Source organism: Sorghum bicolor, chromosome 10 (genome assembly GCF_000003195.3).
Source record: "Sorghum bicolor cultivar BTx623 chromosome 10, Sorghum_bicolor_NCBIv3, whole genome shotgun sequence".
Classification (NCBI taxonomy): domain Eukaryota; kingdom Viridiplantae; phylum Streptophyta; class Magnoliopsida; order Poales; family Poaceae; genus Sorghum; species Sorghum bicolor.
In genome coordinates, this window is record NC_012879.2 from 47,253,712 (window position 1) to 47,278,332 (window position 24,621).

The following is a 24,621-nucleotide window of genomic DNA, read 5'->3' on the forward strand; positions in this document are numbered from 1 at the left end:
TTTATTTAGTTTATTAAGTTAGACTAGAGAAAAACCGCGCAAGTATCCATTTAGAGTACCATCTTCATTCTTAGCTAGTGGTAACCGCAAAGGGGACCGGGAGAGCTGCGGCCGCACCTTGCTCCTGGATCGTTTTTGGCTTGGCTTTGCTGCTGTTGACGTGCTTTGTCACTGCTCACCTGCCTTCTTGTGTTATTCGGTTGGCTGATGGGTTTGCAGGATGGGGAGAGGGGTGTCTGTTTGCAGTCAAGGCCGGATTCTGGGGATCGGTAGAATTTGGAGGTTTGCTTGCACGCGATGTGGAGAGAGGTGTCTGTTAGCAACGGAGGATGCATGGCGCTGGAGGAAGGCTTTGCAGGGTGTGGAGGAGAGGGTGCCTGTTATCCAGTAATGTTAATGTTAGGAACATAGATGTCCTATATCCATGTAAATTGTGGAAACAGAACTTAATTTCCTTAGGAGACCGGGAAACAAAAAATGAACTTGTGGTTAAGGATATGGACTATAATTTTGTGGTTCAAAGAAAGGTATTGGTATACATGGCTGCCGTAGGGATAAGGGTCATACATGGCTGCCGTAGGGATAAGGGTGTTGTTACTCTACCAAGGGCACCATACAGGTGGCTGCACAGCATTCAGGCGCTGCCAAATCTAGCGCGCACATCACTGGGTCAAGCCGACACAGATTTGGACAATACGATGTGTAGCAGCTGGTGGTGGTGAAGATATGCGGATTTAAGAGAGAGGTGGATTTGGGTTGGGAGGAGCAACTTGCATCGTCGTGGATCTCCACACAAAAAAGAAGAATTGGAAATGTATAATACTATACATATGCTTAAATGAAAGTATTTACTGAATTGTGGATCGATGCATTAATTGTCATCACAAGTGAAAATTAGGTAATAATGAGTACTAGTTAATAGTTGAGCACGGAAAAAGCATCGAATTTTGACCTTGCATTTAGTACCACACCACATCTCCTAACTCCTTATTACATGTCCCGATCCTCAGCTTGCTGTCAACATGTATTAGTCGAGTAGGTCGAGATCTGGATCAACCATGGCAATATAGAATTCCCAATTTCCCATATATGCAAAAAGTAGCACTGCAAATGTCCACTTTCAATAGCAGTAGTTGTCACGTATGAGTGTAAGTGCATCAATGCTATCAGTGAGTTTTGTTGAAAAGATGATGACGCATATAAAGAGGTAATGATGTTTCATGAGATTTTCAGTTATACATCGATGTGAAAAAGTGCAAAAAGAAACATGGGACCCCTCAATTCTTACTTTAAAGAAAAATGCGGCATTGCGTTTTCAAAGAAACATGGAAAAAGCATCGAATTTTGACCTTGCATATACTACCACACCACATCTCCTAACGCCTTATATCTCTACATCCCTATCAACACGCATGTGTGCATTAGATCGAGCAGGTGTCGAGATCTGGATCAGCCATGGCAAGACATAATTCCCAAATTAATTAATTCCCATATGCAAATATTAGCACTGCAAAATGTTCTATTCTAACAGTAGTTCGTTGTCACGTATGAGCAAAGCAGCAAACTAATCTGTCACTCCATCAATTAGACATCTCAAAAACAAAAGGATGAGATTAAAGGAAAAGACTATATATATATATATATATATATATATATATATATATATATATATATATATATATATATATATATATATATAATTCCTTATATAATATTTTTTTAAACTCATGAGAACATGCATGTTTGACTCGAGAACTTAATTAGTAGTAGTAATAGCATGCGGAGCACATAATATGGTCCTACGTTGCGATCCCTTGAAGCTTGTTTCTTCGCCAACATAAGCTAAACAAAAATACCGGCATGACATTTGAAATAAAGTTCACATTTACTAAAAGATGATCTTTTGGAGCACGAAACAGTTGAATTTTCGTGTGCAGGGGAACTGGAAATTTAGAGCCACGCATTTTCGACATGGAGACAATTTATTAGTAGTGAAAAATTAGAATCTATGATAGTTATAGTTATTATTAGGTGCTACTATTTTAATGAGTTCGTGATGATTCAATTGAATCTATGGTAACACCTGTGATGCTTTTCAACGTGGATTACACGATTAGTGATTTGATCAATACAATTTTATGGTTTAGAAGATTTTGGCCATGAAGACTTGTGCAACATATATTACAGAAAATGATTGTGGTTGAAACAGAAGAAAAATTGTTGGCCAAGAAATTTATGATAATGAAGTAACTGAATAGGAAGAATTATTTTGATGGATGAAATAAATTTTGGCACCAAGAAATTGAAAATAGACGTCAAAAACAACATCCGTTCTTGGACAAATGCACAGCTATGATTAGGGACAAATAGAGATCTCTATCGGTCGAAGTATTCGCGCGCTCCCAACTCTTGCGTCCCTTCTACGCAACCTCACGTCTCCTGCACCATGTATCAGTGAAAAACACACAACGACCACTTATCGCTCCCAGCTCTTATGTCCCTTCTACACAGCCTCACATCTCATACACCATGTATCAGAGAAAAACACACAATGACCACTTATCAGAGAGTAAAAATATGAGCGTCTAGAAGCTTCTACACTTGAGAGCTTAGACACGAACAAAACGAAGAAGCCTCTACACTTGTACTACAAGGAGTGCAAAAATGGCCGACAATTGTTATACTGTTGGGCATTTACTTGCACCGTCGGGAAGTGTAATGCCCGAGCGTGTACCGTCGGGAACCTCACGTCGAGCATCCATGGTCGGGCATTCCCCCTTTTACGGACGGGTAGTCGGTCATTGTGTGGCCGACCGTATGTTTCCGACGGTTAACGCTCAACAATTAGTTTGTAAACACGCCAAAAAGACTTTGGTCGGACATGAATTGCCGAGGGTACCCTAGTCGGGGACTTGTTACTTGACAATTTTTTAAAATCCATTGGCAAATATATACAGTCTGAGTTTTGTTGAACGACGGCTTTTTAAAACCCATCAGAAAATATATCCGGTCAGGAATGCATTGCATGACGGGTTTTTAAAACCCGTCGGGAAATATATTCGGTCAGAGATTTGTTGCATGACAGTTTTTAAAACCCATCGAAAAATATAATCTGTTGGGGATTTGTTGTACGACGGTTTTTTAACCCATCGAGGAACATATTAGCAACGGTGTTTATTAACCATTAGGAAATATAATCGGTTGGGGATTTGTTGCATGACGGTTATTGAACCCCATCGAGAAACATATTAGCAATGGTGCTTGGGATATTTTATAGCCATAAATAATTAATATTTAACAATGAAGATCAATTCTAGATGTACATTCACACTATAACTCACGACATTTCATAACCAGCTCTACAATATTGCATAGTACAATGAAAGTTTGAAGCCCAATGACAACTAAACAAAGGTACGAACAAGAGATTCTTAAAGTTTCTAAGAACATTCTTCAACATAACATAAGTTAATGTTTAGACTAAAATACTTGACTAAGATGCTGCTATTCACAAGGCATAACAAATACTACTTAAAAGTGCCACACACTTCATATGTTGTATAGAATCTTTTCTCATCAATAGGTGCCATCATCATCATAACCATGGTTCACATAATATTTGCCATCATCTTGGGAACGATAGACTTCATCTTCATAATCATAGGTATCATCCTCACTGTCATCACCACTATAGTTTTCTCCACCAATGTTATCCTACAGAAGTTGTAAAATTATTTCTATAAACATATGAACTAACTTGAATACATATAAGATAGATTTTATAATACTTAACTTGAATACATATAAGATAGATCTTATAATACTTTGGCATGAATATGCAACACAAATAATACTTACATGTTCAGATGCATTAGGAACAGTTTTCTTATGCTCTATAGAGAATGCAACCTCGGATTCAGAAGTAGGTTGCATGTCATTGTTGACGGTCCTTAATGCTCACATTTAACCGTCAACTAATCATGGAAAAGGACCTATATGCAACCAACATCCAAAATTAGGGTTTCATCTGACAGAATTTCACGAGTTTTGGTGTTTGTCTATTTCTGCAGGGGGTTATGAGGAAATATGGAGGAAAGGTCCACACATCGGGTTTACATAGAGATATTAACGTGCACCGTAATTATCCAACATCTAGAAGAGTCGAGAAGCCACGGGAACGAGCGGATGGCCGAGCGGGCCCGGGGGCTGGGCGCCCGACCTCCCTCATAGGGCGCCGCCCTGCTACAGGAGCCAATCAGGCTCCGCCTCGCGGATTATGCTCCACCGACCGAACGAATTAAGGAAAACCGTGCGATTAAGGTCGGTTTGATCCGACGGGCCATGTTCATTTGGAAGGGCTATATAAGCAGGCCCCCTGGCCCCTGGAGAGGATATTTCTTCTACACAATCAAAGCTAGGGTTTCAATTATTCATCCAAGTAGAGAGGATCCCTCTAGTTCATCTAGTTCTAGTTCTAGTTCATCTAGTTCTAGTTCTAGTTAGTTCTAGTTGTAATCTAGAAAATAGGGAGAGAGAAGAGGAGAGCGGAGGAGGAGCCGGATCTGTCGGATCTTCCTCAACATTATACTTTTGCAGCAATTGGTTTGTTCTTCATCGTTGTCCAAGTTCTTCAATTCATAATTCCTGAGTTCTTTAATTACTTTTATTTACATTCAAGTTATTTATTGGATTTCTGCTAACATCAAGTGCTCTAGTCTTTGCAATGCTAGAGTAGTAATTAATAGATTAGACGTGGTGTTTAGTCTTGCAATTACCTAGAATTACACCCAATCCTGTGGATTATTGTGGTAGCTCTAGGGTAGTGACAGACCTAACGGTCGACGTATTCCACCTCGTTCGGATCGGTGTTTGTAGGACCATAGTCAGAGCTTCCTAGCCCCCTTCTCATCTCTTTCTGTGGTTAGTGTTCTGATGTCCCGAAATAAATAATCTTTGAAGTAATTCTTTATTCTTAGATCAACTAGAGAACTCTCAGGAAACTTCCTCTCTTCCCACCAAAAATAATTATATAGTTATCCTTGGGCGATCTTGAATCTTAATTAGTACACTCATGTTCCCTGTAGAAAATCGATACTCTAGAATACTCCTGGATGAAAGCTACATCGGTATCCGTGCGCTTGCGGATTTTTTCTGTTTGCGTTTAAAATACCCAACAAGCTTTCTGGCGCCATTGCCGGGGAACGGTAGTTGTGCTAGTTTCGAACCAAGTCGTACGTGTATCCTTTTTCTTTTCCTTTTTTTTACCACACTCACCTTACCATTTTCACCATACCACATGGATTTCACTCCTATCTATAAATTATTTGCTCCAAAGGGCGAGTTATTAGAGCCACCACCATCATCACATCCAATTCTTACAGATGGCTACGACCTCGGCCCTGATCTAATAGCCATGATTCAGGAGCAACCCTTCTCTGGGCAAGTAGATGAAGATCCATACACCCACCTTAGAGAATTCGAGCAGTTGTGCTCTTGCCGATCTATTTCCGGCATGACACAAGAAACCCTTAAATGGAAATTATTTCCATTCTCCCTTTTGGGAAGAGCAAAAAAGTGGTATGCTCATTCTGTAGGAGGCGTTAATGGAAATTGGGATGAACTTCAGGACAACTGTTGTCTCGCTTTCTTCCCACTTTTTCGAATCGCTGACCTTAGAATCAAAATTCTTACATTCAAACAAAGAGAGAAGGAAACTTTAGGAGCAGCTTGAGCTAGGTTCACAAGCCTTACCAATTTCAGTCCAAACCTTTTCATGCCTGACCATGTACTATACTACCACTTTTATCGTGGTCTAAACAAGGAAGCTGCTCTTCACCTCGACATTGCTTCATGAGGCTCATTCGCACACAAACTCATAGATGAGGGGAGAGCTATCCTAGAGAGAATCCTTGAAAATATCCCTTACACAGCCATTTATGATGAGTTTCCTAAAGAAGAAAAAGAAGTCGAGCCTGATCCTAAACCAAAAGATGAGGAACTTGCAACCGAGTTAGAAATTCCACCTGACCCATCTATTAATTTGGTTGTAGAGAAACCTCCTGATAAGGGAATGCAAAACCAACTAAGGGATAATGAACCACCACCTTTAGAGCATTCCTTTGAATTCGAGGAAGATCTTTTTGAAGATTATGGAAACGCCTCGAATTTTCTTATCCAAACACGACCTCTAGCAGGGACCACTCAATCCGTTCTAAGAGTAGAATCTGTTGACATAGAACACATCAAATGCCTTTCGGCTATTCTGAGTTATGAATGGCTAACAGAAGCAGAGCTGTCTCCTGAGGTAGCTCAGATCATCACTCCTTCAACCATTCTTCTGTGCAAAATTAGAGGGTCCGCTAGGAAGGTCCACTACAATCCACATGTTGGGATAAATGTTATTTCCAAGGAGTTAGCTCACACTCTTTATCCCAATGAGTCCATAACCCCATCTCAAAAACTTTTACAAAGTCCATCTGGATTAATTCTAGAAAGCCATGGGGGTATTAAGGGCAGTTCCTGTTAGAATCAAGGACTCTGGAATATGTCTAGATTTTCACATTTTTGACATACCGGAGATTCCTCTCTTGATTGGCAGACCAATCATGAAACTTCTACAAGAACAACCACAACGAGGTCATTTAGACTTCAATGTTGGGAATTCCACTATTGTTGTTCCTCTTGCTAGATCAATTAACACGATAGTGGAACCCAAACTTAAACTAGATCCTATTGAGGAGATCTTAATGCTGACTCAAGAGGAGATGGCCCAACCATTCTTTAATCATGAACACTTTGTTCAAGAAGAAGAAGAGTTGGTATAACCTGTTGAGCTAGACAAAAATGAACAACCTTCACCTCCTTCGATAGAGTTAAAACCTCTTCCTTCTGGCCTTAGATATGTCTTTTTGCACAACAACCCAAAAACTCCAGTAATTATCAGTGACAAGCTTTTCGATTATGAAACACAACAACTTGTCACTGTTCTTGAAAGGCATAGATCAGCATTTGGCTACTCTCTTGAAGATCTCACGGGCATTAGTCCCATTCTCTGCACTCATCGTATCCCTATTGATCCCAATTTTACACCTTCAAGGGAACCACAACGGAGACTTAACAATGCTATGCGAGAGGTTGTTAAGAAAGAGGTCCTCAAACTCTATCATGCTGGGATTATTTATCCTGTGCCACATAGTGAGTGGGTTAGCCTTGTCCAAGTAGTGCCAAAGAAAGGAGGAATGAGAGTCGTTAGGAATGAGAAGAATGAACTCATCCCTCAACAAATTGTCACTGGGTGGCGTATGTGTATTGACTATCGAAAACTCAACAAGGCTACAAAGAAAGATCACTTTCCGTTACCCTTCATTGATGAAATATTGGAACGGCTTGCAAACCACTCTTTATTTTGTTTCCTTGATGGTTATTCTGGATATCACCAAATCCCAATCCACCCAGATGACCAAGAAAAGACTACCTTTACATGCCCGTATGGAACTTATGCATACCGACGAATGTCGTTCAGATTGTGCAATGCTCCAGCTTCTTTCCAACGGTGCATGATGTCTATTTTCTCGGACATGATTGAGAAGATCATGGAGGTTTTCATGGATGATTTTATCGTATATGGCAAAACCTTCGATCATTGTTTGGAGAATTTAGATAAAGTCTTGCAGCGATGTGAAGAAAAGCACTTAATCCTGAACTGGGAGAAATGCCATTTTATGGTTCAGGAAGGAATAGTGCTAGGACATAAAGTGTCCGAACGTGGTATAGAGGTGGACAAAGCAAAGATTGAAGTTATTGAAAAACTTCCACCTCCCACGAATGTGAAAGGAATCCGTAGCTTTTTGGGACATGCAGGGTTCTATAGACACTTTATCAAGAACTTCTCTCAAATTGCTAGACCCCTAACTAGTCTCCTAGCTAAGGATGCACCTTTCATCTTTAGTGATGAGTGTCATGAATCTTTTCAAACTCATAAGAAAGCACTCATCTCAGCCCCGATTATCCAACCACCTGATTGGAATCTTCCTTTTGAGATCATGTGTGATGCTAGCGATTTTGAGGTTGGTGCCGTTTTAGGACAAACCAAGGATAAAAAGCATTATGCCATATCCTACGCTAGCAAAATCTTGTCTGGACCACAGCTCAATTACACTACAACTGAAAAAGAGATTTTGGCTATTGTCTTTGCTATTGACAAGTTTAGATCTTACTTAGTGGGGCAAAGATAATCATCTATTCAGACCATGCTGCTCTCAAGTACCTCCTCACTAAGAAAGATGCTAAGCCTCGTCTAATTCAATGGATTCTTCTACTCCAAGACTTTGACATAGAAATCCAAGATAGGAAGGGAGTAGAGAATTCCGTAGCCGACCACTTGTCTAGGCTTCAATATAAGGAAACACATGATGAGCTTCCCATAAATGACTACCTAAGGGATGACACCCTGCTTAAGATAACACATGTAAATCCATGGTACGCAGACATCGTAAACTTTATAGTAAAAGGCTATGTCCCACCTGGTACAAACAAAAGGAAGTTGCTTCACGATTGTCGTTTCCACCATTGGGATGAGCCATATTTTTTCCGAGTCTGCACTGATGGACTCTTGAGAAGGTGTGTTCCTATGGCTGAGGCTACCCAAATTATGGAAAGATGCCACGCCTCGCCATATGGAGGACACTATGGAGCATTCCGGACACATGCTAAAATTTGGCAAAGTGGCTTTTTCTGGCCAACGATGTATGAAGATACAAAGGACTTTGTCAGGAGATGCCACCGATGTCAAAAACATGGGAATATCAACTCACGAAATGAAATGCCTCTCACAAATAATCTTCAAGTAGAACTTTCCGATGTATGGGGCATTGATTTCATGGGGCCATTCCCTATGTCCGGGAATTGCGAGTATATCTTAGTAGCTGTGGACTACGTGTCCAAATGGGTAGAAGCCTGTTGACACTTGCTAACACCACTTGAATACTAGGTTGTCATCCCCAGCATAGCACTAGAGTGTACTATGGTATTTATACGCACACAGATAATCCGCAAGCGCACGGATACCGTTGAAGCTTTTACCCGGTTAAAGGTTTTATCGTATCCACAGGGAAACGGGAGAACCAACTACGCTCTAACTTAACCAAAATAGGAAAGATGGTAGAATCGAATAAGAACAATATTAAAGGTAAGATAACAGTGAGTGATAATATGGGAATAGAGAATAGAGCAATTCTAGTATATGGGCGATGGTAGCAGAATAGAGAGAATAACTATGGTTTCTCTACTTCAAAGGGGTATGTCTATGTCTGGGACGAACCACGTGATAAGATTACACCAGAAAGGATGCTTATCCATAGGCCGATAAACACTACCCATCCTGCTAACGAGAGGTGGACTACAGAGGACCAACGTAACTGTCACCTACGCGGCCTACCACATGATCCACCTAGACAGGGGATATCCACAAGTAATCTAGGTCTAAGCACCACGCTTACACCTATACTACAACTCTAACCTATAGCGTCCTATATAGATTAGAAGTACTCAAAAGAGTTGTGAACCAGAACATACATGATTAGTAATTGCATAATGAATTAGAAGTAGATTACTAGAGTCATCCCTTGAGCAAGCTTGATTAGAGCTTGATCATGACGAAGTACAACCGGAGGAAGAACCGACAGGCCGGCCTCTCCTCTAATCCTCCTTCGCTCTCCATCTTGCTACTATCTAGATCTACTCTAGTTTAGAGAAGAGAGGAGAGCTCTCATCTCTAAACCCTAGCTTTTGCTCTGTCTATGAATAATGAATAATGTTCAAGGGGTGCCTCCTCCAGGGGCCAGGGGGTCTGGTTATATAGTCTTTTCAGATGAATCTGGGCCGTCGGATCAAACCGACATTGATCGTGTGGTTTTCCTTGAAGTATTAGGTCGGTGGAGATCTCCCGAGAGAAAGAGTCCCGATTGGGCTCCAGAGGTGGGCGGGCGCCCAGGGTAGGAGGGCGGGCGCCCTGCCTCTGGCCCCGTTCGGTCTCTGCTTGCTTCCCGTGGCTTCTGGAGTCTTCTAGATGGAAGATAATTGCGCGGCACGTTAATATCTCTATGTAATTCCGACGTGTGGGCCTTTCTTCCGTATTTCCTGATAACCCCCTGCAGAAATAGACAAACACCAAAACTCGTAGAATTCTGTCAGATAAAACCCTAAGTCTAGATGTTGATTTCATTTGGATCCTTTTTTTTGTTTATGTGATAATTAAATTTGATACTTAAGGACCATCAATAAACTCCCCCAAGCTTACCTCTTGCTTGTCCCTGAGCAAGGATAGACTCAGCAATGGATCAGAAGTTGTTGCAATATCTTAAAAATTTGACGGTACACATGCTTTTAAATAAGATCTCATCTCTGAGTTAGAGTAAACTGTCAAGAACTAAAACTTACTTACTTTACCTTTCACCATGGGACTTGTAACCGTCACTTCTGTCTTGAGTAGTTAAAAGATAGAACAGTCTAGCCAAGTGCCATGTCTCTTATTCTTGATCAGCTATAGCTCTGGAGTTTTTACAGATTTTCAAATAAAACTCAGAGATTCCTTGTATGACTCTCTCAATCTCTCTTTGGTGGTATTTCTGGATCCTTACCAAGGCAGTGATGGTATATGCCTTCTCTCAAGATATGTGGTATTTGTGGTATAAGGCATAGTGACATTGCCTTCTCTCTCACCCTACTCTAATAAGGCTTTAATATCTGGAGCTCATAGGTGGGAGATAAAGTATACATACTTACAAGACATTTATTGTATAGTCAAACCATGGATCCAAAGAAACAAATCAATAAGCCAAATCAAGATGTGCATGTGTGGCGAATGAATGGTGTATGGTGATGATGGTGATAACAATGGTGGAAGTCTAATTCTACTTTTGCTCTTTTGAGGGGATACATACCTTCCTTGCTTTTTGAAACTTTATGAGGAGAATGAGATGCTCTTCTTTTTCTTTTCTCTCAGGTGGGTATCCTGTACCCCTAATTCTACTGTCGGACACTTGTCTATTTTTACCTCTCGTCTCACTCTTTTTTTTTCTTTCGAGGTTCCGGGCACTTGCCCCTTTTTATTTCCTCGTTTATTATTTTTTTCTCTTTTTTTTAGAGCACTCATCTGTTGAGATAATATAGCAAGTGGTAGTAGCAAGATAACTTGAGCATTTATTTCACAAGGGAAAACAGAAATATTTTTGGCTATTCTTTCCCGGATTAGGAGTAGAATATTTTTGGGTGGTTCTGGAGATGGACATGGATGGATATATGTGGATGGTACTTCCGGAGTAGAAGTAGCATATATGAGTAAACGTGCAAGTGAATCTTGATTTAACCACATGACAAGCTCCTAAGGGTCTGCACAGCTTGACCACACTCAATGCTCATAAGCAGTAAATAATAAATATGTGGCTCAAAGTCTAGCAAGCATGTATATATGGCTGTGGTAGGAATTTAAACTCTCATCATACAGGAACTCATCATGCAACATTTTAAAGATTTTCAAAGATAAAATTCTCCAGATTTCTAGCATCTCTAGGAACAGATAAATAGCAACTCAACCTTCCCATATCATATCCGTTAACAACTTAGATTTCAGATCAAGTTTTCATCCCACAAGTTTAGATCTAGAGCAAGCTTTAAATTATAACAGTTATGTCTAAACTTGAGAGAGAGCTTCAAATTTGCAAATTAGGCAGAGTAACTATTCATCATATCCATGCTAGAGTTTTATTATTAAGATTCAGATTAGCATAGCCACTTTATTTATTTATTAAACACACTAAGCAAAAGATATATATATATAAGCACAAAATCTTTATTTGGTTTTTCATAGTTTATGTATTTTAATATTCTAACATAATATAAGTATAAAGATAGGTAGAAATACTTAGCGAGATAAATGGGGGTGCTCTCCCCCAAGCTGAATTTTGACGTAATTTCTCTTGCTGTAGCTAGCAGGTGGCAAAGGTGTATTTGAAAGTTAGCAACATTCTGACAACGATTAGAATGTCCTCCGTCTGCTAGTCTTCTTGATTCTTAAATTCTGTGGAGCTCAAATAGACAACAAAGCTCGTGGAACTAAGTGTTAGCATAAATATCTAGCCTTCATCATGTTGAGCTTCCTCAATAAATATTACTCCCTATTTTTATATTTTTATTTTATAAAGCAGAAAAGAAATATTTATTTTATTTTTATGCCACCATAGTGAAGGTACTTATGGGTTTTATGCCACTCGTATACTCACATGGGGCTTAGTATTTTTTAACATTTTTATTTTCTTTTCAAGATAGCATGATTAACTAATAATCTATTTAAAGAAAGTAAATAATTAAAGGGAAAAGGGAATGCAGAAAGGATAAATATGGATAACTACCGATCTTACCTTTCGGCGAGGGTTCAATGTTTTAAGTCTTTTTAACAAGACTTCTCACCGTGTTCATTCTTTAGGTGCGTCATTTGATTCAGGTGCGGACCTTGACATCTGCACCTCTTGATACGGTGTCACCCATGTTCTTCGTTTGCCCAGCAGTTCGAAGTGCGGCGTTGGCAGTATCCTGCTCAGTGTGTTTGTGCTCGTAGATCCAGGTCCTTCACTTGGTAGAGTCTGAGAGTTATAAAACTCCTCCGTGTTTTGCTCAAAGTGTACCTGCTCATAGAGACAAGGCAGAGATCAAGTGCATGGGTCCTGTTGGTGGAAAACACCAACAGAACCTAAAGTGTATTTGTTGTTCTCTAACCCTAAGCATAGTGAGCAAGACAAAGTTGATGGATGAAAAGTTCATGAGTGTAGCACTTATAACATTTGTCAGATCAGATCGCTCAACCTTATGGAAAGATAATTTATCTATGTATATGTCTTTTTCTTTATATCTCTCAATGATTGAATGTGTAACATTTTAGCTCATATGATTAGGAGTGTGGGATCATGGAGGTAGTACTAAGAATAAGGATTAAAGGACTAAACATGTTGAATCAGTTGGGTTGGTTAATCTAGACTTGTAAATCATACATGTTTGTCTCTTTTATTTATATGAACGCCAAAACCAAGGAGAAGCTTATAAAAGTGATAGTCAAGTACCTTAAGATGTTACCTTGCTTGAAGAGTGATGGTACAGTATCACCTTGTGGAAGCTTTCCTTTCTTAGTGGTTGTGCATCGTGTTTGTGGCACCCTCCATGGATCATCTCTCTATGATGAATGAGCTATGTCCTTCTTGTGCAAATTGTTAAACTTCATGTGTCACTCTCTTCATCTCTGATGTGAGTTTATCTCAAGACTTCCCAAATCGATATTGAAAGTTTTTCTGCAGGGGTTAGTCCGACAAAAATATACCAATGTCTACACAAGTAGTTTTTAGTTCAATAACCGAATTAGACTCCATGTCTAATCAGATTAAGGAAGGCTGTTTAACCTAAGCACCATGCTTAATTTAAAAGCCAATAGAAGTATGTGCTGTACTTCCAAACTAACACTTACTAGTAAATAGACAAAGGTAGCATGACAGCATTTATAGAGATCTACTCAAGTGGAGATGAAGTAGTGTGATTAGTATTTAACAAATTGAGCATGTCTTAAAGGTAGGGACAACCAACATAGCAACATGACAAAGGATGTTTTTATGTAAAGTACTCCCCCAAGCTTGAATTTTGCAGAATTCAAGTTTGGATGAATTTAATTCAATGTTGTATGATGATTGGTTGGACATACCTTGTGCTTGTCATTCATCCGATCTTCTTGTTCCAATCCTGGAAAGGTTAGTGACAAGAATACCCGAAGGAATATTTTTACAATTATCCTTATATGCTCAATACACAAGGTAATGTTGCAAATAATTAAAAACTCATGTTACGATCTGATCAGCGCTTATTTTAAGGCACTAAGCTTGTCCTTGGGAAACCATCAATTTATGTCGGCGAAGTGGTTTCCCTTCCAACGCTGACCTAAATCAAGATTAACTCAATGAGATCTGCAATATTTATTATAGACATATGCATCGACAACCGCCCTTTTAAAGTTTTTATAAATAGAAAGGAAGAGGGGCTTGGAGATCTCAAATGTGGTGATGTTGGAGAGACCAATAGATTGGGAAGATGTTGCATATGAGCATGGAGTAAACGAAGTGGCTATGAAATAAATTCCATGCTCATTAATGTTATCTTCGCCTCCAATCTGAATGTTCGGAGTTTCACCTTGATTGGTCTCACCTATGTCCTCTTCTGTAGTTGGATGAATCTTATCTTCAAAGGGAGTCAAGAACTCACCATTTGAAATTGAGCCAAAGTCAGAATCCATTAAGGCTTCTTCCTTATCCATCCATTCTACACATTCTAGCCATTTAGAACTTGTGATCAGGAAAGGGGAGGTGTTAGAATTTTCAATATGGCTTAGCTCTCCTTCACTTGATATGTCATCCTCGACTTCTTCATAACAGGAACCAGGACATTCTCTAAGAGAACCATTATTGCGAGGATTTGAATTATCCCTGCTTGAAGGTCTCTTATGGAACCATAAGTCTAAACCATCAGCATCTGAAAGATTTAAGGTTGGAATTCCTTCCTCCCTTGGAGAATTTTGGGGTATTGATGGTTTAGGATCGATAGCTAAAGTTTGGAATTGAAGTGGTTGTGATCTGGCTATCGAAACTTCTTCTTCTTGTCTAGAAACTGGTTCTGTCTCTTTCTCAGGGATATAAAAGCTAGGAGACTTTCCGCTCATTAAATCAATCAAATTCCAAGCTTCACTAGCGGATAGGTGGTGGAAAGATCCTCCAGAGGCCGCATGAAGGGTTTGCTTATCTTTCCTACTAAGGCCCTCAAAAAAGTGAATTAGAAGAACTTCTTCTGGAATAGAAAGCTTTGGGCCAGTGAGAGTAAGGTTAATAAAGCGGTCCCATGATTTGCCAAGAGATTCTTCTTCCAGTTGTCTAAAAGAAATAATCTCACGTCAAAGTTCCGCCACTTTAGAGATTGGAAAATATTTTAAAAGAAAACTATTATGTAACTCCTTCCAATCTCCATGAACACTCCCTATTTTGAGTTTGTATCAATGTCTAGCTTTTCCCGTTAAAGAGAACGGAAAGAGCTTCCATTTAAGGGTCTCATCGGACATTCCTTCTATGCGAAGGAGGTCACAGACTCGATAAAACTCTCTTAGGTGTGTGTATGGGTTTTCCTCACCTTCTCCTGAGAAAGGTTGTTTTTGAACAAATTCTATGTATTCGGGGTCTATCTCAAAACTAGATGCTATGATAGGTTTTGAAGATTTTGGTGGTTCGAGATGTGTACCCGTAGGTCTATGAAATTCATAGATAGACATGTTTGAATTCATGATAGACCAGAGATCAAGGATTAGATAAGAAGAAAGATTAGCAGAGATGAGGCAAAGGATAAAAGGAAAATATATTTTTTATTATTATTATTTTTTTAGAAAATGATTAAGCTAGTTCGTAGTCAACTCAGCAACTGTTTCCCCGGCAACGGTGCCAAAAATACTTGTTGACACTTGCTAACACCACTTGAATACTAGGTTGTCATCCCCAGCATAGAACTAGAGTGTACTATGGTATTTATACGCACACAGATAATCCGCAAGCGCACGGATACCGTTGAAGCTTTTACCTGGTTAAAGGTTTTATCGTATCCACAGGGAAACGAGAGAACCAACTACGCTCTAACTTAACCAAAATAGGAAAGATGGTAGAATCGAATAAGAACAATATTAAAGGTAAGATAATAGTGAGTGATAATATGGGAATAGAGAATAGAGCAATTCTAGTATATGGGCGATGGTAGCAGAATAGAGAGAATAACTATGGTTTCTCTACTTCAAAGGGGTATGTCTATGTCTGGGACGAACCATGTGATAAGATTACACCACAAAGGATGCTTATCCATAGGCCGATAAACCCTACCCATCCTGCTAACAAGAGGTGGACTACAGAGGACCAACGTAACTGTCACCTACGCGGCCTACCACACGATCCAGCTAGACAGGGGATATCCACAAGTAGTCTAGGTCTAAGCACCATGCTTACACCTATACTACAACTCTAACCTATAGCGTCCTATAGATTAGAAGTACTCAAAAGTGTTGTGAACTAGAACATACATGATTAGTAATTGCATAATGAATTAGAAGTAGATTACCAGAGTCATCCCTTGAGCAAGCTTGATTAGAGCTTGATCATGACGAAGTACAACCGGAGGAAGAACCGACAGGCCGGCCTCTCCTCTAATCCTCCTTCGCTCTCCATCTTTCTACTATCTAGATCTACTCTAGTTTAGAGAAGAGAGGAGAGCTCTCATCTCTAAACCCTAGCTTTTGCTCTGTCTATGAATAATGAATAATGATCAAGGATTGCCTCCTCCAGGGGCCAGGGGGTCTGGTTATATAGTCTTTTCAGATGAATCTGGGCTGTCGGATCAAACCGACATTGATCGTGTGGTTTTCCTTGAAGTATTAGGTCGGTGGAGATCTCCCGAGAGAAAGAGTCCCGATTGGGCTTCAGAGGTGGGCGGGCGCCCAGGGCAGGAGGGTGGGCGCCCTGCCTCTGGCCCCGTTCGGTCTCCGCTTACTTCCCGTGGCTTCTGGAGTCTTCTAGATGTAAGATAATTGCACGACACATTAATATCTCTATGTAATTCCGATGTGTGGGCCTTTCTTCCGTATTTCCTGATAACCCCCTGCAGAAATAGACAAACACCAAAACTCGTGGAATTCTGTCAGATAAAACCCTATGTCTAGATGTTGATTTCATTTGGATCATTTTCTTTGTTTATTTGATAATTCAATTTGATACTTAAGGACTGTCAACAAAGCCCTACCTTGTCGATCAGCTGATTCAAAACATGCCAAGAGAATGTTCCATGAAGTAATCTTTCCTCGCTTTGGTATACCCCGAATAGTTATAAGCGATGGAGGTTCCCACTTCATCGACAAAATCTTCCGGAAGTACCTAGCTGATCATGGAGTTGGACACAACGTCGCAACACCATACCATCCTCAGACTAGCTGTTAAGCCGAAACATCTAACAAACAAATCAAAAATATTTTACAAAAGACCATAGATGAGATGGGTAAGGGGTGGAAGGACAAACTTCCTGATGCAATTTGGGCATATAGAACTACATTCAAAACACCCATAGGCATGTCACCTTATCAACTTGTATATGGAAAAACTTGTCATTTGCCTGTGGAAGTAGAGTTTAAGGCTCATTGGGCACTCAAGAAATGGAACATGGATCTCCACCTCGCTAGCGAGAATCGTCTGATGCAACTATCTCAGCTATAAAAATGGAGAGAGAAAGCCTACCATAATTCAAGGATCTATAAAGAGAGAACAAAATGATGGCATGATAAGAGAATCAAGCACAAGGAGTTTAAGCCTGGAGATAAGGTTCTACTATTCAATTTAAGAGTTAAGCTCTTTAGGCATGGTAAGCTACGAAGTAAGTGGGATGGACCATACAAGGTTATTGACACTTCAACTCATGGAGCCATTATCATCCAAGACGACATAGGTAACACTTTTAAGGTAAATGGTCAACGCTTGAAAATCTATCTCGAGCCACAAAACAACCTGGTAGAGGAACTTGATGTGATTGAGTTCATAGAATTCTCACATTAAGCTCTCATAAGCTCTAGACAATTACCTAACCCTTAACATGCTCCACGAGTTTTGTTGTCTATTTGGGTTGTGTAGGATTTTGAGGCTTAAGAAGAGTGAGACCGAACATGCAAGCCACAAGAGTGAACGACTATGTCAACATCCAGCTTGGGGGAGGCACCCCCACGTGTATCTAGATAAGTATTACTTTTCTTTCTTGGTTTTATTTACTAGTATTTGGAAATAAATAAAAAAATGCATAACTATGAAACCAAACAAAGTTTTTCTTTTGAGTAATATACAATAGTTTTGTGTAATCCTAAGTTTTAAATAAAATAAAAAAAGTTTGATCCATGTCTAGGTAATTGACAAACATGATATCAGAAGGTCTGAGCTACTATTTAACTTGTTCCAAGTTTCGCTAGAGTTCTAGAGATTTTATCTTTTGAAAATCTAAAAATTCAAAAAAAAGAGATCCTGTTTGACATAATACCTAGAGTCTTATAAGATATAAATATTAAAACTGTGGACACTTGCTTTGTTCAAGCCATTGTTAATTCTTGTGGTTTTGGTTGAGAGAATTATCATGCTCCAAAGATCAAGATCTTTTTGTTTTAAAAATATAAAAGATTCACTCTTCCGAAGTATTATTGCGTTAGAGGCATGGGACTATGCAAAATTTTGATTCGAAAAAAAAGAGTGAGACGAGAGATAAAAATGGACAAGTGTCCGAAGTAGAATTAGAGGTACAAAGATACGTGTCCGATAGTAGAATTAGGGGTACTTGGTGCCCACTTGAAAAAAAAGAGAGAAGAACAAAAAGAAAAAAAAGAGAGAGAGACTGAAAAAAAGAGAGAAAAAAATGATAGCCCATGGTCCCTCTAATAAGCAATATGCCAGTAAGAGATGATAAACTTTTCAAAAAGGTCAAAGGTCTTGATCTAGGAGTATGACATTCCTCTCCCTTGCTCCGAGCATTGATATAGCAAAATGCAAAGTAAGTATGCTAAAACTTTTAAAGCTCTACTTATATATCTTTCGAGAAGAAGGCAAATGCCTCAGTTTTATTTTGGAAACTTACAAAAAACTCCAGAACAAAGGTAAGACAGAAGAACTTGAGACGTAGTGCTTGACTTGATCGTTCTGTTTTTCAATCACTTAAGAACTTAGTGATAACTTAAAAAACCCTGTAGTAAGAGACATAAAAGTAACCCCTGTTTTCTTGCTGATTTTAGCTTTGCTCAGGGATGAGCAAAGGTTAAGCTTGGGGAGCTTGTTGACGGTCCTTAATGCTCACATTTAACCGTCAACTAATCATGGAAAAGGACCTATATGCAACCAACATCCAAAATTAGGGTTTCATCTGATAGAATTCCACGAGTTTTGGTGTTTGTCTATTTCTGCAAAGGGTTATCAGGAAATATGGAGGAAAGGTCCACACGTCAGGTTTATATAGAGATATTAACATGCACCGCAATTATCCAACATCTAGAAGAGTCGAGAAGCCACGGGAACGAGCGGGAGGCCGAGCGGGCCTGGGGGCTGGGCGCCCGCCTGCTATAGGAGCCAATCAGGCTCCGTCTCGTAGATTATGCTCCACCGACCTAAAGGATTAAGGAAAACCGTGCGATTAAGATCGGTTTGATCCGACGGCCCATGTTCATTTGGAAGGGCTATATAAGCAGGCCCCCTGGCCCCTGGAGAGGATATCTCTTCTACAGAATCAAAGCTATGGTTTCAATTATTCATCCAAGTAGAGAGAATCCCTCTAGTTCATCTAGTTCTAGTTCTAGTTCATCTAGTTCTAGTTGTAATCTAGAAAATAGGGAGAGAGAAGAGGAGAGCAGAGGAGGAGCTGGATCTGTCAGATCTTCCTCGACATTGTACTTTTGCAGCAACTAGTTCGTTCTTCATCGTTCTCCAAGTTCTTCAATTCATAATTCCTGAGTTCTTTAATTACTTTTATTTATATTCAAGTTATTTATTGGATTCCCGCTTGCATCAAGTGCTCTAGTCTTTGCAACGCTAGAGTAGTAATTAATAGATTAGACGTGGTGTTTAGTCTTGCAATTACCTGGAATTGCACCCAATCCTGCGGATTGTTGTGGTAACCCTAGGGTAGTGACAGCCCTAACGGTCAACATATTCCACCTCGTTCAGATCGGTGTTTGTAGGACCATAATCAGAGCTTTCTAGCCCCCTTCTCATCTCTTTCTGTGGTTAGTGTTCTGATGTCCCGAAATAAATAATCTTTAAAGTAATTTTTGATTCTCAGATCAACTAGAGAACTCTCAGGAAACTTCCTCTCTTCCCACCAAAATAATTATATAGTTATCTTTGGGCGATCTTGAATCTTAATTAGTACACTCACGTTCCCTGTGGAAAATCGTTACTCTGGAATACTCCCGGGTGAAAGCTACATCAGTATCCGTGCGCTTGTGGATTTTTTTGTTTGCATTTAAAATACCCAACAGTCATGCATATATTAGTTTACACTTTGAAGATCAGTTTACTTTAATAATTTGTGCTATGTGAGCTAGAAGTTAAACTTACCAAGTTACTTCCAGTTTCCTGAGCTAACATATCAAAGTCCATTCCTTGTTTAGCAACAAGTGTCTGTAAAAACATCATGGGTTCGAAATAGGTATTTATTTGTACGCATGTTTTTATTCTAATGATAGTTACCCGCACAACATGTTCAAGGTTGCTATATTTATTTTGTAGCTGCAAATTTTCCCTTTCAAGTCGATTCTCTTTAGCAGAAACAAGTGGTTGGGCACTTCCTTTTCTTGTCTTCGTTGCTTCTTTCTCATCAACACTAATTGCTCCATCACTAATTCCTAGCTTACCATGCGGCATTCTACCTGCAAACTCATAAATGACACTTGCATCTAATTGTGGATGCTCAATTTTCCAATTCGTGCCATACTTTTTTTCCATTCCTTGTTCATATTGTGCCTTTTTCCAAAAAAACATAGAAAAGCTAAGGTTCAGTTACAAGACAAATACAAGAGCTATCTGTTAGATAATCCAACCCTTACCCATTTATCAGCAATATTCTGGTTGCACAACCTGCCATCATTTGTCCCACGATTCAATTTATGATTATGCAGCCAAGCACCAGCAATTCTAGGGTCAACTCCATTTTTTAGTACCTACAATTCAAGTATGCTTTGACATATATGGTACATTGTACATAAGTACTCTATGAAGTCATAACTTTTTGGTTTGGATTCTTACCAGCCATTGGCGTGTTGCCGGTAAGCTTCTTGAGCCACTGCGATGTTATACAATATTATCTCTAGCTAGGCGATTTTGCTTTGCCGTTACTGATGATTTTCTAAATTTTGATGAACTCCAGTGCTCACATAGCAAAGCCCAGCCTTCATTGGTTGTAAAGTCTATTGGTTTAGCAGATATAAGTGCTTCTTTTGTTGGCCAATGATTTCCATACTCGTTCACATCTTCTGGGGGCACATTACCATCCTTATATAGCTTCCTTGTGACAGCCCGCTTCTCTTTACTTAATATCTTAGGCACCATGTTCTTAAATTTTAACTCCAAGACAGCATCCGCCTTGGCTCTATCTTCTGGAAGACACTTGAAACACCACTGGACAATTATATTATTTATAGTTAGTTGCAGTTGAGATACATTATACATAATAGCAATGTTAGTTAGTAAGCTATAGTGTAACACCCTAAAAATTGTTACCTTAGAAAATAGAGCTAAAATGATTTATTTATGAATTTTTGTGCTCATGAAACATAGGAAAAAATAATATTTTTTCATTAAAATAAAAATTTATCATAGGATTAGTAATATGGTTGTGCATTCATGCTGGAAAATTCATTTTTATTGTGATGAGTGATTTGACCAAAGATCAAAAATATTTCAAACATATTTTAAATTGTTTTGACAAGGTTTTGAAATAAAAAAAAACAAAACCCCAGTCAGCCCCATTTCCCCAGCGCTCAGGCCCAGAGGCCTCGCCTTCTTTTTTTTTCCCGCGCAGGCCGCTCCTTGGCCTAGCAGGCCAGCCCAGCGCGCGCCCACTACTCCCCCTCTCTTCTCTCTGGTGACCGGGCCCCGACCCTTCTCCCACCGACATCACGGCCCCACCCGTCAGCCGACTCCTTCCCCCCTTCCTTTCTTCTCCACGTAACCGAACGGGAGACTCCACCGAACGGCAGAGAAATCCCGGTTTCCTCGGGATCCTTTGCCAATCCGCGTGTCATGCCCCTATAAAGCTCTCAAATCAACCCTGTAGACCCCATTTCGCACTTAAGTCGTTCAACCCGAGCTCTAGCTTCGTTTTCCGCGAGAACTAGATCTCGCCGAGAGTCCTCTCCGCCGCGGCGAGTGCCCGGCTATTTCTGCTCCTCGAGCCGAATCGACCCCCTAGGTGAGATCGCCGCACTCTCCTCTACTCGCCCATGTGCTCGGTTTGAATTTTGGTGCAACGAATCGTGAAATCCGTTGACGCCGGCGAGCTCGGCCTCCCTGGCCATGGCGCCGCCGCATCGGGACGTCGCTCCGGCGGCCGGCCGCCGCCCGTCACACTCCCAGCGCGCCTGAGCCGTCCAATCGAGGATCAACGCTCCAGATTAAAACATACCTCTTCGTTGAAAAACTTCATTAAGAGTCCCTGCAACTTTTCTATATTTACTCCGCAGTCCTTGGCGTTTTGGGCGGTTTGCTCTTCTCAGTTTTGAAAGCGTAATCTAGATGGCTGGTTTCAAAATACGCTTTCCAATATTCACAGATTTGCCACTGAAACTATTTTGCTCATAATATATTCGTTTTAACTCCGTTTTTGTCCATCCAAATTTCATTAGATTCATTTTAACGAGCTCTATATGTTAGAAGTACTATTTCTCTGTTTTGAAACTTTTTATTTCTGCAGTAGCATTTAATTAATTATTTCTCAATAGGAAATCTTGGAAAATTCATAACTTCTACGTTTTAATTTCGATTTTCGTGAACTTTACGTTTGTGTGATCGTAGCGCTGCGTAGAATATTTTGATAAACTTCTATATTTGTTTTACCACTGTTTGGTGTATTGTTCTAATTATAGCTTGTTTGCTTCATGTATGATTGTCTACATTGGATTGTGTGTGTGATCGATGATCGAGTTTAGACGGAGAGCAGTTTTTGGTGATCAAGATCAAAGCTTTGGCAACAAGCAAGACCAGCAGAACCAAAAGGATCAGCAAGAGCAATTGGATTAAGGCAAGTATAGCATTTGGGTTTTAATTTTGTGACCATGATCGTGTGACTAGATTAATGTTAAGTAATAAATGATAAAAATGACTTTTTAGCCACTTGATGATTTATCTGTAAGTGAGAACCGGGACAACGATGCAACCATGAGGGCTATAATGGCTCTGGCTTTAGCTCAGTATGAAGCCCTTTTCTAGCTTGTTAGAGGTTACCCGAAAGGGCGGAGGGGCTGAACCGTTTTGGGTATAGTGTGGCCTCTGTCTGTATGTGTATAGGCTGCACATCATTGTGCCATCGGAAGGGGGTTCTATATCTGCGTGCAAAGGAAACCTTGCGGCCCTAACAGGTTAGACGAACTTCTGAAAGGCTTCATAGTGATCCCTGCCGACCTTCCTTGGAAGTGGGTTAAGAGGCTGATCACCTCGGGGGAAGGTAAATCATGACTCATGGGTAAAAATGTACAACATCTGTAGAGTGTTAAAAACTGGTATACTAGCTGTGCTCACGGTCAAGAGCGGCCTTGCGGATTCTTGCATCGACGATGATGATTCTTGTGTGTTAAATATGCCCATTATTTATTATTTAATGCTCTATATTATTTATGTCACATTGATCATGAGACTGTGGAATCTATACAATCTAGTTGTTATACTTGTGGAGTTCGACATGGACTCACTCTTGCTATTACCCCCACACTTCAGGAGATGGTTTAGGCTTGTGATCAACCAGTCAGTTGGATCCTATAGAGAGAAGTTAATACCCGAAGTTGGAGTTGTCTATCCGTTGTTTGCTATCAAAGGTTATCCCTTTTATACTAAGTACGTTATATTTATGCATTGTTTTTTTGATATTACCCCTTATTTGTAGCTATATGTGAGATTTGACTTCTAAAACTGACATATGGTGCATATCTGGTTTTGATCTTAAAATCGGGTATTAAAAAGTGGTATCAAAGCAATGCTGTCTGTAGGACGCAAGCCTAGTTAGAAATTGGTCGTCTTAAGGTTTTGGAATTGTCATGAAATCCTTGCTCTATAAACCATGGTATTTTCATCCATACTATATCCCTATCCTTGCTATTTGTCTCTACCTTGTTGCTTATTTTAAAAGTACTTGTTCTCACCTTCACTCCTTGATTTGGCATTCTATTAGAACCTTTTCTTACCATCTTCTTGCGTCTTTGAAATATAAGTTTTAGGATCTTTACCCTTACTATGAAGAGAACGATAGTATCGCAAGTTGAGTGAAGTGTGAACTTCAATGCTTAGTTGGTTTGTCATTATGCTTATGCTTGATTTGGATCTTTGTAATGAGTGCAATGATCTTGTGGGTTTTCTCCATAATTTCATTTAGTTTAGAGATCTAAGGTTTAAGGAGTAATGAAATAAATAGTTGGGTTTTGGTTCTCTCTTGTTATCTTATCCTGTCTTTTCAGAGTATCTCCTCTTTATCAGTTTATATCTCTGTTCTTGCATAACCAAAAATCATGAGAAAATTTTGGATGATAGTAGACTTCAAGATCTTTCTCTGACCGCAAGAATCACCCTCATAGCTATCACGGTTTGGAAGTTACAAAAATTCACAAGACGATACAAATGTGCTGTCAGGAATCTGGACCAGTTTTGGTTGCCTACTGTTAGAGACAAATATAGCTATAGAATTTGGAAAAGTGTTCTATAGAAAAGTTGTAGACAATTTTCTAAGCTTTTCAAAAGTATAACCTGGAACTCATTTGGATAAGTATAACCTGAGATATGA